At 37.3% G+C, this 14,804-nt stretch overlaps 1 protein-coding gene across 3 annotated transcripts in view; it reads left to right on the top strand.

Annotated features, from left to right (window-relative positions):
- Positions 1–14,804, top strand: part of LOC124369785 (AN1-type zinc finger protein 6-like) — a 100,185-nt gene that overhangs the window by 68,954 nt on the left and 16,427 nt on the right. Inside the window, exon 1 of one of the 3 annotated variants that reach the window (XM_046827882.1) lies at positions 5,280–5,304. The exons of the other annotated variants lie outside the window; for them this stretch is intronic. The gene's annotated coding sequence lies outside the window, so the exon portion shown is untranslated. Of the gene's footprint in view, positions 1–5,279; positions 5,305–14,804 lie in introns of those variants that run through there. 3 annotated transcript variants of the gene reach the window in all.

The raw sequence follows: 14,804 nt of genomic DNA, 5'->3' as shown, positions 1-14,804 counted from the left end.
TACATTTCTGTGTCTTGGTCCACTGCCCTTCAAGCAGCTCACTTCCTCTACCGTTGGTTCCTAGGTTTTGTTTGTAAGGTTCCTTGAACCCATCAGTAATACATTTCAATGTCTTGGTCCACTGCCCTTCAAGCAGCTCACTTCCTCTACCGTTGGTTCCTAGGTTTTGTTTGTAAGGTTCCTTGACCTATCAGTAATACATTTCAATGTCTTGGTCCACTGCCCTTCAAGCAGCTCACTTCCTCTACCGTTGGTTCCTAGGTTTTGTTTGTAAGGTTCCATAACCCATCAGTAATACATTTCTGTGTCTTGGTCCACTGCCCTTCAAGCAGCTCACTTCCTCTACCGTTGGTTCCTAGGTTTTGTTTGTAAGGTTCCTTAACCCATCAGTAATACATTTCAGTGTCTTGATCCACTGCCCTTCAAGCAGCTCACTTCCTCTAGTTCTGTTTTGATTTCTGTTTCTTACAATTTGGAGGTTTTCTTGATGAATTTAAATAACACAATGTTATGATAGTGTACAATTTTTGTGTCAGTTACTGCTCGATCTCTTTTCTTAACATTTTCAGTTTTAATTACACTACATCCGTGTGTACTGTATATTGAATTTTCCATAAGATAGTTGTGAAATACATTCAATTCACTTTTCATTACACCATACATTTTATATTTATACGATTGTATAGAATGTGGGACGGGGCTTTGTAATACGCCAGGTCGTCTAAATCACAATAAGACGCGCCCGACTGGGTACACAAAGAGAGAACTCATACTCTTATTTTAAAGGGGGTATTCAATTCTCTATAGAGTAATGGAAAATTGGTGAGCAGAAAAGTAAAAACTCGCTTTCCAGAGCTCGAAGCGCGACGTTGTATCGCTTGCGCCGTCAACAATTGCCCTACTAAGTATTCCGCTATTGTACTGCGGTCGGGACGCTGCTTGTTGTTGTTTGTTACCTCCGCACTGTTCCTCTCACCTGTTGTTTACTCGTCTTAACTTTGTCAATATTTGCTGGGGTTTCGCTCGTTGAACGCAAGAATGCAAATCCCATTGTTTGAGCCGAGTCGGGAACACGTTGTCTGAGGAAATCGCTACTCTTGACTTAGAAATGAATACACGACATAAAAGGCATTATAGATACCAAAAGTACATACAGTGTGCATGTAAAACTTCTAGGTACAATCAATCAATCGATTAGTCACTAGGCACGAATCGGGTGGTTATATGCTGTAGCAAGTTTCTTCTAAAACCGATCTAGTGCATTTATTTTCACTTACACTTTTCATGAATCATACATACTAATAGCATACACGGAGTTTTCCAGTGAAATAGGCGAATATGGATTCAGGAACTTTATTGTTGTTTTCGACAATAATTTTTAGTGGATCGCTGCGTGTTAAAGATGAAATAAACTGTGTTAGAGCAATCGTGTTAATCGTGTATTATAAGGTTTAAATCAACCGTGGAAATTTTACCCCCTCCCAGCATTCGGTACTTAGGAGTTATGTTTGTTTAATCGATTTGGCAATGTGACTCTTGCTCGCATATTGGACTGGCCCTCTCCCAGGAGCGTAGTACGAGTATCTGCACATATGACCATCAGAATAGGGAATGGTGAAACTCTTTTGTAACAGCATCTCAGTGAATCGGACACGACTCCTATTGTTTTAACACTGGAAGTTTTTTACAAAGTAAATTACAGTATTTATAGTTTTATCTTAAATTGAATATCTTGAAATAGTTTCATAAACGCTAGAAGAAACTATGGAATATTTAAATCATCTATGGCCTAACCTTATAAGAGGGATATAGTACACACAAATTGTTCAAGGTTTGCGTTTCTCCGACAAAAATTCTCCACGTAAAATAATATTCTGTCCTTGCGCCTAGAGCTAGTAACCACCATCTATGCCTTCTGTGGCCATCTTGTTCAATGGCAGAGGACGGTATCAGTTCTTTGATCTAAACTTTACATCAAATCTATGTAATTTATTTTACTCTCAAATGATAGTGGTATACAAATGACTGATGGGAAGCGCTGAGGTGAAAGTGACATCCAGACCCTTGTCGACCTCGGTTGCTTCTTGCGCTCCACGTTCTACTACACGCTCTGGCCCTGTCTTCTCCAACATTGTTGTGTTTGGTACATTTCTATGCTGGGTCCACCATTTGTTTAGTAATATTTTACCACTTTTTAAGTTATATTCATTTTTCAAAACCTCAGTATCGCTTATTTTTTCTGTTGGTAACTCGATACATGATTATGAAGTTTACAAATTATTATTTTTATCTAGTCATGATTTATCAATTATTTTACTCAAAATAAAAATATGAGAATTAAATATGATCTTAAATACGTTTTTGGGTTTTCCCTTTGAAATGAAAGACATATTATTTAAACAAACACAAAATAAAAAACTAATTAATAAAACTAAATAAAAATCGTTTACATTATACATTACGTCGGCTTCAACCAGGATAGTCTCTCCTTTCGGGACGTTCACACGTCGCACTTTTCGCCACAGATAGCTGTTGTATGCCGCGATGTCCTCTCCTACTCCGTTCAAGTCCGTTAGTCCAAATCAAACAATCTAACGCACCAATACTATGTCCCATTGACCGCCAGCGTTTTTTTAATTTGTGATAACTTAAAGCCTCAAAAGCCGTCAGTGAAAAAGTTACTCTCTCTACACAAGATGCGGATTAACTTAACGCCCATGATATGTTATGGCATGGCTATCATAGCCACCACGATAAGAGAGCTTTAAACTAACTTCTCACGTAACCATCTTAATAGTTTTTATTTTATAATTAGTTCTCAGTGAGGAATGATGAAGTTTGAATACATTTTGATAGTAACAAAGTCGGTGTTTTAGTAATTTACTGTATATCAATAATGATGTATAAACAACGTCCACTGGAAACGTTACTAAATCAACGTTGCGCAGTGGATAGATGGACAGACGCTCACAACGGTCAGTCAGCAATAGTTGCTGAAACAACACGTTACCACAACCTGATATCGGTTGATAGAATAACGTCGCATGCGTTGCCGCTAAACTATGTCAATTTTCATCTCTCCATCTTATCCCTCCTGTACCAAACTTTTTCCCGCAAATCTCTGATATCTCCTTATTGTGACATTGTGACCACATTCCAGACATCTTTACTTCCAAGAAGCCAGGCGACTGAACATTTCTGTTCCGTGGGATCTAAAGTTATATCAACGTGAGACCGGATTCGAGTTGCGTCACCGATGTCCGGGCAATGGGCACATTCTCAGCACCCGTACAGAGATAAGATTAGGTTCCGGGTTGACCACCCTTGTCACACCGGGCCCAGCTGCGATGCCGTGCCCGGTTCCACGTTTTCTCCAGCGGCACACCACTCCCCGGTCTAGCCCATTCCACATTCCTCGCTATCCCGTCCGGCAATTATCGTGAATGTGTGATGGTGTCTACACCTCGTCAATCGTAATGCCTGGATATTATCGTCAACACTACTGGTGTAGTGTCTGTTGCCATTTGTTACAAGCCTAGCGACCTCAGTTTTTTAGCGTTATGTTAGTACATTATAACAGCTGGATTGATGTTTAAAGTGTGTCCTAGTAAATACAGTTATTTTCCATCTTCACAGTTTTGGATTGAAAGGCCCAAATATCGTTTCTGAGAGTCGAGCAGACGTGTTGTGTGGCTAAAAGATATGTACTAGCTAGCTTTAAAGCTGTTACGAATAAAATATTATTATTATTATTATTATTATTTTACACATACCTCGAGTTTTGCAACCGCGGCGAATCTGCCGAAAGAGATAGGGTGCTGGCACTCCTCGTTAAACATTTATGGTGGCACTCCTGTCACGGTCTCCGATTTACAAACAAAATAGAAATTCTCGTTAGGTAAATGAGGCTATTCTACGTAAAAATGACACTTGTACTGTTAAATAAACATTATGATACTATTAATCAATAACAATATTTTGTTACGAATAGTAATAACAATTATTAAGTATCACCGTTAATTTATTTTTAATAATATACAGCAATATAACCTCTCAGGAACTCGAACGTAGAATTTAAAATTCTGTAATTAGAATCGGAGTATTTGAACTAGGAATGTAGAGTAAAATTGTTTTCTGCCGACAATTCAATGTTGCCTCAGTCTAGCCAATTTTCGACCAGTACCAATTAAAATATCCGACCGATCGCAATCTAATCAGGTCCACTTAGCCATTGTTGCCGCTATCTCCTACCGAGTAATTACCCCAGCTTCCCGTGGTCGCCTGATAAGATATAATAAAGTAAGAGGATACCGCGGAGCCGAGCGGAGAAACCTCGCCTGATAGCGGACTGGGGGACGGGGACACGGTCGCAACACGGCCTACATCCCGTAGGTCGGGAGATTGCCTTCGGTGTCGGTTTTGCCCGGTGTTTTACATAACACGGCCCTCTGAAAACCACTAAACCCCCTGCGGGAAGTGTAGTTTTGCACGAGGAGATACCAGAACACATAGCTCTGTCTGTACAGTAGGTAACGATTTGCAGCTTCGCGTATGAACTTCCATCCACTTGGATATACCAAGTTATACAGCGCCTATATGTTTGTCAGCTCAGTTATGTACAATTGGTGTAGAAAATTCCATGAGATCAAGATTTCATTTTTCGTTTGGTGCATGGAAAGCAATGTGGATAATTGGTCCCAAGGGATTCTCCTCAGTGCAATAATTGTACACTTCTGACATCATCGGGTTATCGAGCTAGTTGTTATCCTTCTGCCAATAATCTGAGGAAGAATTAAGAGAACGCGACGCTTGTCCTGTAGGAGCTTCTTGCCCACTAGCATCATCACTGTGTACAGTACGCTTACCCGTTCACTACAAAGTTAGTGGACAGTTTACTGGACATAAACAGATTGCAACAATAACCGACTTCCTAGCTCTGTTGTGTTGGACCAATAGTCTTAACACTAAATAATTACTAGGCCGAGACAATAAATGTTTGTCATTAAAGAAACTATTTAAACCCACAGAATTAGAATATTGAAGTCAAACTCTTATTATCTCAATTGTTGTGTTTTATTTTCTATACAGATTTTTATATTTTTGTGTAGTACATATTTATTTAACTTCTGTTATACCGTACTCTTATTGTTTTAATTAATTTATTTACCCTATAACATTGGTGTTCTTTTGTGAACGTTTTTTTTTTCATAATTTGATTGCATGTTGCGTCATGGTTCTTGCGTGATTGTATTAATAAACATTTTTGTTACAGGTGCGTACTTTTGACCCCTCACTTGGCCTTTCGTAAGTGTTAAATTAGTGGTTATCGTGTGATATGTTAGTTTGCACAGAATTTGATAGTTTGCGTTCTTTATGCAGTTAAGTGTACCTGTATTATTTAACATATTTATAGTTTTTAATAAGGTTTCATTTCCATAATGTTAAACCGATTTATTCCGTTTCCATCCTAAGTGGACATCCTATTTAATTACGGTACATACGGCATGCACGTAGTGTGTTGAAAATATGTCCTGTACAATCAAGAAGTACAACGCAAATGCACCATAGGAATACCTCATCAATATTATTAAATTTCTTGCTCTAAGTATTTTATAATTTGTATTAACACAGTACCTGGTGCAAGCTTGAATTTAAAAATAGAAATGCAACTAATTTTATGAAGTTTTTATTTCCTTCTGGGTTTGTTAAACAGAATGTCCCTATGCACCTATTGTAATAGGTTCTTTTATCAATTTGGTATTGCCAAGAAAAGTGCTCTACCCTAGGATTTATATCAAATTAAACGTGGCTTCGGTTTTTGTACCTTGTTATTTCTCTGTTTGGAAGTAGTTATCATTGAACAGACTAGAAGTTGGTAAGGGGCGAGAGAACGGTAGGGACAGCATTGTGTGGAGGATGTGGCTCTGAATGGCAACGCCGCAGCGGCCGTTCAGTGGTGTCGATATGGCAACGGTGCGCCCGCGCGTCCTTGGGCAGACAGCTGATAGAATAACTGCGAAACTGTCACACGCGCGCGCACCATCACACGCGCAGCGGCAGCCCTCGATTGAATAATGAACCTGGGCTTTTCTCCGTGCCACCACCGCTCTTTATCCGTTCAATTAATTTTAAACTTATTTTGTTTTTATAAAATAAAATCATTTAAAGGACTTGTCTCGCTGGTATGTAGTCTACAATCGACACTAACTTTGTGTCCCTATGTTATTAATGTAGTTGAACGCGTATGGATCACTTACACGTTCTTCCCTGGAGGGCGAATTTCTAAGCCTATATAACTGTGTCTGGTCGTGTATTTTTCATATAAAATCTTATCCGATAGCGATGTAAATTAAAATAATAATTATTATTATATGTAATAAATCTTTAGAGTGTGTTACGCAGTGTGTGTTGGGATCGAATAAATGTATTGGTTGTTCAAAAATGTATCAGTTAACAATTTTAATATCTTATTGCTGTGTAGCTGACAGCCTCGTGGGTTTAGACGTTTCTGAGCATTACCCAAAAAGACTTAGAAGTTTGTCATGACAATGTATCTATAGTACTGGAGGTCTGTACAGTTTCCTTGCGATGACTCAGTATGTTAGTGTTCATATAAATAGTCATATCTAATTGTTGAAATAGTAAAGAGTGTGGTTTGTACTATTATTGATGTAATTGTATATTGTTTTATTACCCTTGGAAAACTGGCATCGCGTTGGTATTGGAGGTGGGTTTACAGAGGTAATTACTCTGTTTTACTATGCTACTAAATTTAATGTGATAAGTATACATAGTGGGTGATGTTGGAATAGAGTTTCCCAACTTGCTCTTCAAAAGGTTTAATCATTCTGTAAACATAGTTAGTTTTACTAAGTGTAGTTCAACAAAATCAAAGCTATTTAAGTTGTTATGTGAAGATATTGGCAGCCTTGTTATAGTATTGCTTTTTCATACAGAGGTGGTTATTTTGGGGAAAAGTACTCGAGAAAGTAAAGTAAGAAATTAAGCTCAGTAAATGTTTGATGATTACTCTTTTGAGTTAGGTCGCAAGCTTATTGTCTTCAGTACCTGGTATACTGAATGGCATTTCTTTAAATGATGAAGTTAATTTAAAACTATAGAGCAGTTCTATTACCACCTTCAAGGTGTCTGACAACAAGTCAGTGAGGTGAATCCATGCTTTTGGAGGACCCGTCTCTTTTCTAACCAGTGTAAAATTTTCTGTATATTTCATAGTTCGAATTGTTACTTAATGTCAAAATAAGTAAAATTCCACTCAAAGGGCCCTTGGGTAAGGCCATCATTCAGAGAGAATTTTCAAATTGTGCAGAGAAGTGGGGTTTTAATCCCTTTGATCAGTGTTATTTTGAACAAACGACAAAGAAGCACTGATAATTATCTTACTCTGAATTCTTGGCTAGAGTGAGACCAGAATATGAAAATAGAAGCGATAAAGCTCTGCAGTGTTTGATGTCCCTTACAATGACAGTATTTATTGAGAGAGCATTTTCTTTCTATGCATCTGTAAAAAATGATTATAGCAACAAGCAGCATTTGCAGATTTGAGGCTGAACCTTTCATAGTTCGAGCCACATTTTAAAGAGCTGAGTCCTGGCAATAAAGCTAAAGTATACCCATTGAGTAAACTATCATCGACTTTTTCAAACCAATTTTTTGTCGTGTTTGTACATTATTCTATATAGCAATTTAAATTGTGTTCTGTATAATAATAATCATATATTTCGTGTAATATGTTAAGTTTGTTTGTACCTTTTGACACTAAATTGATACTAAGATTATAAATAAATGTCTGTGTGTAAATGTGTTTTTCGTGCCTCAATTTATAGGATACAAATGAGTTATCTCTTGTGTATCTAATTCAGTAAAAGGTACTACACTGCATTCACTGATATCCATCGCCTTCCTTTTTAAGTATACGGAAAATAATTTATTATTATTGTGTCCAATAATATTTGATTTTTATATACGATAACGGACATTATCCATCGTTAATTTAAAAAAACTAGAACATTGCGTTTCTAATCTTATCTTCTTCATCTGTGTCAGAAAACCTTAAGGCGTCATTAGATTAAACGTAAATAAAAACCATACAAAAGTGCAGTACTTATGTTGGCAATGGAACACTGAAATAATTATAAAATCATATAACTTTTTAACTGATCAGTTCGGGAGGTAAGTGACGGGAGCGTTGGTCTAGACTCATGAGGCAGGACATAACACGCGTCCTCTCTGTCCTGACATGCTGCTAGTCCAACAGACTTATCTGATGGGAGATCGGATAATTAGATTTGCCTAGACATGGCGACTGCTCTACTACTATAGGCATGTATAAACCACGTGTCACGTGGCTTGTATACTGCAATATTTGAAGTACTAATCTATTCAATATCGAGTTGTGTACCTGGACCTTATGTAATTTTATGTTATTTACAATAATCAGTATGGTTTGAATTAAAACTGTCGGTCAAAACTTGAGGGATGTAAAATTTAATTACAAAGTTTTGGAGTTTGTCGCTTTCAACAATATTCCGATATTTAAAAACCGAGTGCACAACACCAACTTTATCCATTGGCCCACACGTAGACAGACATCTCTATAGGGGCGGGGGACTAACTCGCCGATAGGTACAGGAGCAACATTCGACGAGTCCATTCCTGGCAGTTTCCGAGCTTCTGGCCTCCAATAGGAGGTCGGCTCAAGGTGGTGTACTAGACCGCCACGCCAGGGCCGGGGCTATTGTGTATGTCTGGTGCTCACTTGGGGTGATTTAGGCTTCTTTACTACACTATTTAAAGCGGCTGGGGGACTCTTGCAACAACGTACAACTATCATACGTTTGTTATCTTTATTTGTGCATATTTGCAATTCATTTTTCGTGTATAATTCATACTATTAGCTGAAATACGTTCATAGAGAATGCTGGAAATAACAGTAGATTAGGTAACCTGATTGTAAGGGGTGGGTGGCTACGGGGAGACCTTACGTCACGTCTTGATTCACCCGGCTCGAGAGCATCCTCCCGATTCCGTAACGTGACGTCAGAATCCCGACAGAACGCTTTCCAATAGAATTGGCACGGAAACGTCACGTGACGAAATCGGGAGAACGCTCTCGAGACTATTCAATGAAGAAGTGACGTGTAGCGGGAAGGTCGTCTATGTGTACTCGGTCAGGCTCCAGGTTTTTACACACACATTTCATCCCATGATTTTACATAATTATTGAAATACCTATTATATTGGTTGTTACCAAAGGTTTTAGTTGCAAGAGTGAATTGAAATCAAAATTTCGATTAAAGGATCAACAGTTTTCTCAAATGAATACCACGTTTTCTATAAGTCCTTATGCATGATGGAAGATAATCACTATGAAGATAATTAGACCACGCCTCTTTTCTCCAGTCTGTACAAAACCTTACTGTACAAAAGTGGTCTAAACTCGGTTTTATTTTAAAAGCAATACATTGGCACAATTAATCGAAATCCGTATATGAACCAGGGTAATGTGTTTTAAGAAGATCTAATAGTATTTATATATTTTGTATTTCTTTTTGCATAAAATATAATTATTTAATGAATCACTCATAGTGTGCAGAACGTCATGTACTATGTGATATATTTTCTTATGTATTTTAGCTTTCTTTTATAGCGTCCTGTTCAATTTCGTTAATTTAGATCTCATTCACAGCCAAAGCAATCTTGTGTGTGTATATGTGCCCTAACAATAATGTACGAGTATCCAGACAGCAGTTCGAGTGGCGACTATTGATTGCGCGGACGCCTGCATGTACACACGTGTGACGTGAAACGCTATCGGCCCGATGCGATATACGTCAATGTATTTGCGTTCTCTGTACGTATGCAGTCGGTGCCACGACCTTGAATTTGTTTTCTCTGAAGAGATGGGGCTTTTTCCATTAGTTCATTGGATGCGAAAATGAATGAAATTTGCTCATGCTATTCCCTTGTGATCTTTTTGTAGATAGGAAACACGACTTGCGTGTTAACTTGCATATCTGTAACAAGGTTATCATGTGTCTCCTTACAAATCTACTGGTTTTTTTTTTACTACTTTTGTTTTTACTGTACATTTGTCCATAAGTATATATGGAGTGTATGGACAGTCTTTGTAACAATGGTTTATTACGGTCATTGCATTGTTCTTGTTTCCATAAAACTTACGTTAACGTTACGTTAATATTTTAATGATTGTCAAGTAACAGTACGATACGATGTAGTCACGAAAAAATTTAATGGTATTCCTAGTTAAAATGTAACAAAATTAATTAATTTTTTAACTTTGTTTTATTTAAATATTATTTTTTAACTATTTTTAATTTAAATGTTAATTTTTGAACCATGCCAATTATTACAGACATAATTACAAATTACTCGATTTTAGCCTTTGACTCAAGTAGCTTACTTATCAGTAGGTGTAAGCCTCCTTATCCTTAAAGGCAACATCTGTTTTTGACTCCAATATTTCACAGTTTCTAACTTTAACCCGGTGGTGCTCAGATTGTCTTTCTAATTCTTTGTTAGTTTATTAATCCACAAACTACATATTCCATTGTTCCAAATGAAAAGTAACAGATTCACACACACACGCTTCTTGTTAACTTTTATACAATTTTTTTTGGAAATTCTATTAAAGACACTTGTATTCATGAACAATCGATGAAAAATGACGAGCACATTTGAAATGAACACTAAGTAAGCGTGAAGCAGCAAGTTTGTAACTTTTCAATCAGCAGTCGAAGTTACTAAAACTATGCAGCAAACGTCTTACCTGAATGGACTTAGCCGGTGATTTGTAACGGGGAACGTTATATCGAAGTAACCGATTTTGTGTTGCTGATAAGAAGAATGCAAGCGATATTTTGATGCCGCTTGTTTCTATTTACAGCATTTATATTGACAGATTTAACAACACTGAAATGGTCCTGAACGAGATATACTCATATCGAGAGCGATGGGCGGCTCTTGAAGACGTAATTTGTGAAATCAAATGAGGATTCCCAGGGGGTATTCCTAAGGGAATAGGTAAAAGTAAGGGTCACGACTTTGGCCCTGAACGTGGAGTTAGAATTTTTATATTAAATCTTGTCATAAGATGAGAAAGCATTAGTATATTAAATCATCGTCATAAGATGAGGAAGCATTAGTATATTAAATCATCGTCATAAGATGAGGAAGCATTAGTATATTAAATCATCGTCATAAGATGAGGAAAGAACTTCTTGGATGTCATTCGGACTAGGAAAAGCACAGTATTATACAAGTTTTCCTGTCTTCAACCTCCGCGAAAGACCATTCGCTTTATATCGGCGGGACGGGTCGCGGCTCGCACCAGAGACTTATCAGGCAGCCTCCAACTGGCAGTAAAGTGAGGTTATAAGGTGTTATCGAGGAGACCTTGTCGGACCGAGGTGGCCTTCTGAATTCCTGTTATGGCAGCGCAATTCCTACTCGCCGACAGTCTTGTCGGTGACCTCTGCCGGAAACTGATACCCTTCATGGACAGGAGCACTTTACCTGTGCTTTCTGATAGGACTGTACCGTCGATGAGTCCAGGCTCTCTGCAGACTGCTATTTCTCGTTGTCGCTGTTTACTTGAGCCACTTAATACTTCAGTCTTGTAGTGGTTTAGAGTATCTAGAATGTATCATTTTTCCTCATAGATATACGCCGAGGACATATGCCATTTGATAAAAATATGAATTTATTCAGTTCAGTTCAACCTTCGGCGGATCCCGGATCCAGTTTATTTCAATATAAATACGTTCTTTTATCTTTTACCGCGAATTTGAATGCAATTTCGTAGTTAAAACTCTCAAGTCATATTTAAGTCAATCAAGTTATGAGGAATATCCATAAAAATTGAATTTTTTGAAGTGTTGTGGTTACTAATGTCGCCACAAAATGCAAATTAAAATAATGTTTAAGACGATATTTTAGAATTACTATGAACTATTTATTATTTAGAATACTATTAAATAACAGCAAATCCATTTATTATCTGTTATGTTAAGTCATAATTAGTGAAAGCTCTATTTAGTTTTAACAACTTAAGGCTTTGTAAAGGTTTAAAAGTATGGTTCTGCAAGTCTCAATGCAAAGTAATCAGTTGAGTTTTAAGTTGAGACAGCAAAACCGTAAGGGCAAGAAGAAATAGTTGTGTCGTGTATTAATTAAGCTCTTCATTAATTAACATTCTAGGCTATAAAGTTTTAGAACAGAAAAGTAACTCTTGTTAGCCTAATTTCACTGTTATGCAGGTTTATGGTATGTTAGATTCGGTTGGATTGAGTAAGGTTAAATTAGGCCGGATTCAATTTAATTAAGCAAGTTTAGGATTTTAGGTATATTCAAGGAACTCCAAGGACCTTATTTGCGAATAACTAACCAAAGTCTTTCAGACACAGTAATATCAATGGCGATACAATTGCTGCTAATCCAGTGCATAAAAAAAAAAAAAAAAAAAAAAAAAAAAAAAAAAAAAAAAAAAAAAAAAAAAAAAAAAAAAAAAACACTCCAGTGGAATGTTCCAATTTTAACAAGCCCTGTTAGGCAGGATGGGTGGTTTTGTTAAAGAATCCACAGATTGTATTGTGATATGAGACAATTCTATTAACGTGATAGTTGTATCAAGGGCCAGGTGTACAGTAGGATCGGAATAACAAATAGCAGCTGTTAAAGGTGAATGCTCCTGTATGAAGGTCGCGCTCGCTAGGGCTGCTCGTATATATTTCTGGCTTCCGTGCGCTCAGGCCCTTGCCGCTCGCTATTTCGGTTGTTGTCTGTACTTCTCGACCACACTATCAGATAGTAGGTACTCAGCTCAGTCACCTGCTCACCATGGTCTAGTGCAGAAACATTACAATGTGTAACATATTTATTTTTAATTACGTACTGTTTTGATATATTTTGTAAAATGAAACTCATCTTGTATCATGTAGTAACACTCGATCACGGGTAATAACTTAAAATGTATAATTACGGTGTAGTCGTATGTAATTTAAAAATAGCAATCACTATATTGAGTCTGTGGTATAGATAAAGACGGTAAAGAGCAAAATACTGGGATTAGTCCTTTCCAGGAACTTTTCAAGAGAATTGTAAATTGTGTTGTTTGAGTCTGTTTGGGAATGGGCTGAATGAGAGGGGAACTCGTAAATAGGGCGGTAAACTATATAACGAGACTTGTAGGATTATAGAGTACGAGAAGGAAAGTCAGTCACAACGCTCTGGTATGTTTGTTTATTTTAACGTAGTTTGTAATGATGTATTAGTTATTTACCTGAAGAAGAGACCAGATTGCAGATCTCGAAACGTAGTAGTGTTATTGATCGTTTAACGGTGGCAAATGTCCGGAAAAATCCTGTTTCCTTCACAATCCTTCCATCACAAAAAACCAACTTCAAACAAAGAGTAGAAGGAAAGATTTTAAAAAAATGGTTTAATATAAATGTACATATCAGTTTGCGTAGGTAAGAACTGATCGAGAGGGAAGTTTTAAAACTGAGTAGCAAGATATAGCAGGCTATATAACTGAGCTTACAACCTAGTATGAATTACTTCGAGAGGACAAAATCGTAAATAGATATTCTAACGTTGCTAACGCTCGTAGGATTGGAGTGGCTAAATGATGAAGAATGTAAATAGCTTATTACATTATTATTATTATAGGTTATATACAACTGTGCTCATAGCCGTAAAAGAATGGACTGCTGGAGGAAAGGAGACCAAGAATGGGTATATTAACAGGGTTTTATGCCTTAGAGGAATGAATGCCCTTCTCGAGACGTGAGGGTCGTAAATAGTGTTGTAGTAAAACTTGGGAATTTCAGCTCGATAAAAATAGGCTGCAAGAATTACACCCTAGAATATTGGAGGATTGTTATAGCATCATTGTTTTGACACGGCCAAGTGTCATGCAGGAATACTATGATCGGAGTGATAAAGGTAGATATTAAATTTTACATATAACTGGGTTCGAGTATTTTAATAGTAGGTTGCTTGAAATAGAAATATTGTAAAAATTGGGAAGTGTATCTGGGCTTAAAGATCAGTAGAAATAGCTTACTCGGTTGGCCATAAAAAGGTATAATATAATTTGCCTCTGAACATTGGAGGTATGAAACTAAAGAAATGTGAATGAAATTAGAGTTGTATAGGGCCTAACTTAGATATGGGATCATATTATACACGTGATACAAAGCTGAGTTTAGACTAGTTGTGATGGAATGTTAGAAAATGTAACAGGAGAAAATTGTAAATGGGCCGTGTAATTGGACTTGGAGCGCAAGAAGGATATTTGAAATGAAATTGATGTGTAGTTAGACCTTAGGGCAAGTAGAGATGGCCTGTTCTAGTGGGAAAGGTTGTGTGCATGATATAATGTAGTGAAATCGTGTCAGATAACAGGACTCGTATAAAAGTGCAATTTCAGAGGGAAAGATTGTAAAAAGTAAAACTGGATCTACAGCCTTGCAGTAATGGGCTGAGCGAAACGGGGAGGTTGTAATTTGTAAAAATGGGCTTTGTAACAATGCTTACAATTTAGCAGGAATGGCTCAGCTTGAGCTCTGGCATGGAGGCCACTCATGGATTTATGTCTCTTTAACTCCATCGGGCCTAAAGACCGACTCATTTGTCTTCTTTGTCCTCTCTTTTCCCCACTACTTCTTATACCCACCCTAGACCCCGATCCGTTCTTTCTGAGATACTCGTCGATATGTACACGAACATTTAGATAACTTTATTTACAAAGTTTTGGAGTT

Source organism: Homalodisca vitripennis, chromosome X, assembly GCF_021130785.1.
Source record: "Homalodisca vitripennis isolate AUS2020 chromosome X, UT_GWSS_2.1, whole genome shotgun sequence".
NCBI classification, from domain to species: Eukaryota; Metazoa; Arthropoda; class Insecta; order Hemiptera; family Cicadellidae; genus Homalodisca; species Homalodisca vitripennis.
The sequence above is the reverse complement of the archived record's forward strand: the minus strand, read 5'-3'. Positions and strand labels throughout refer to the sequence as shown.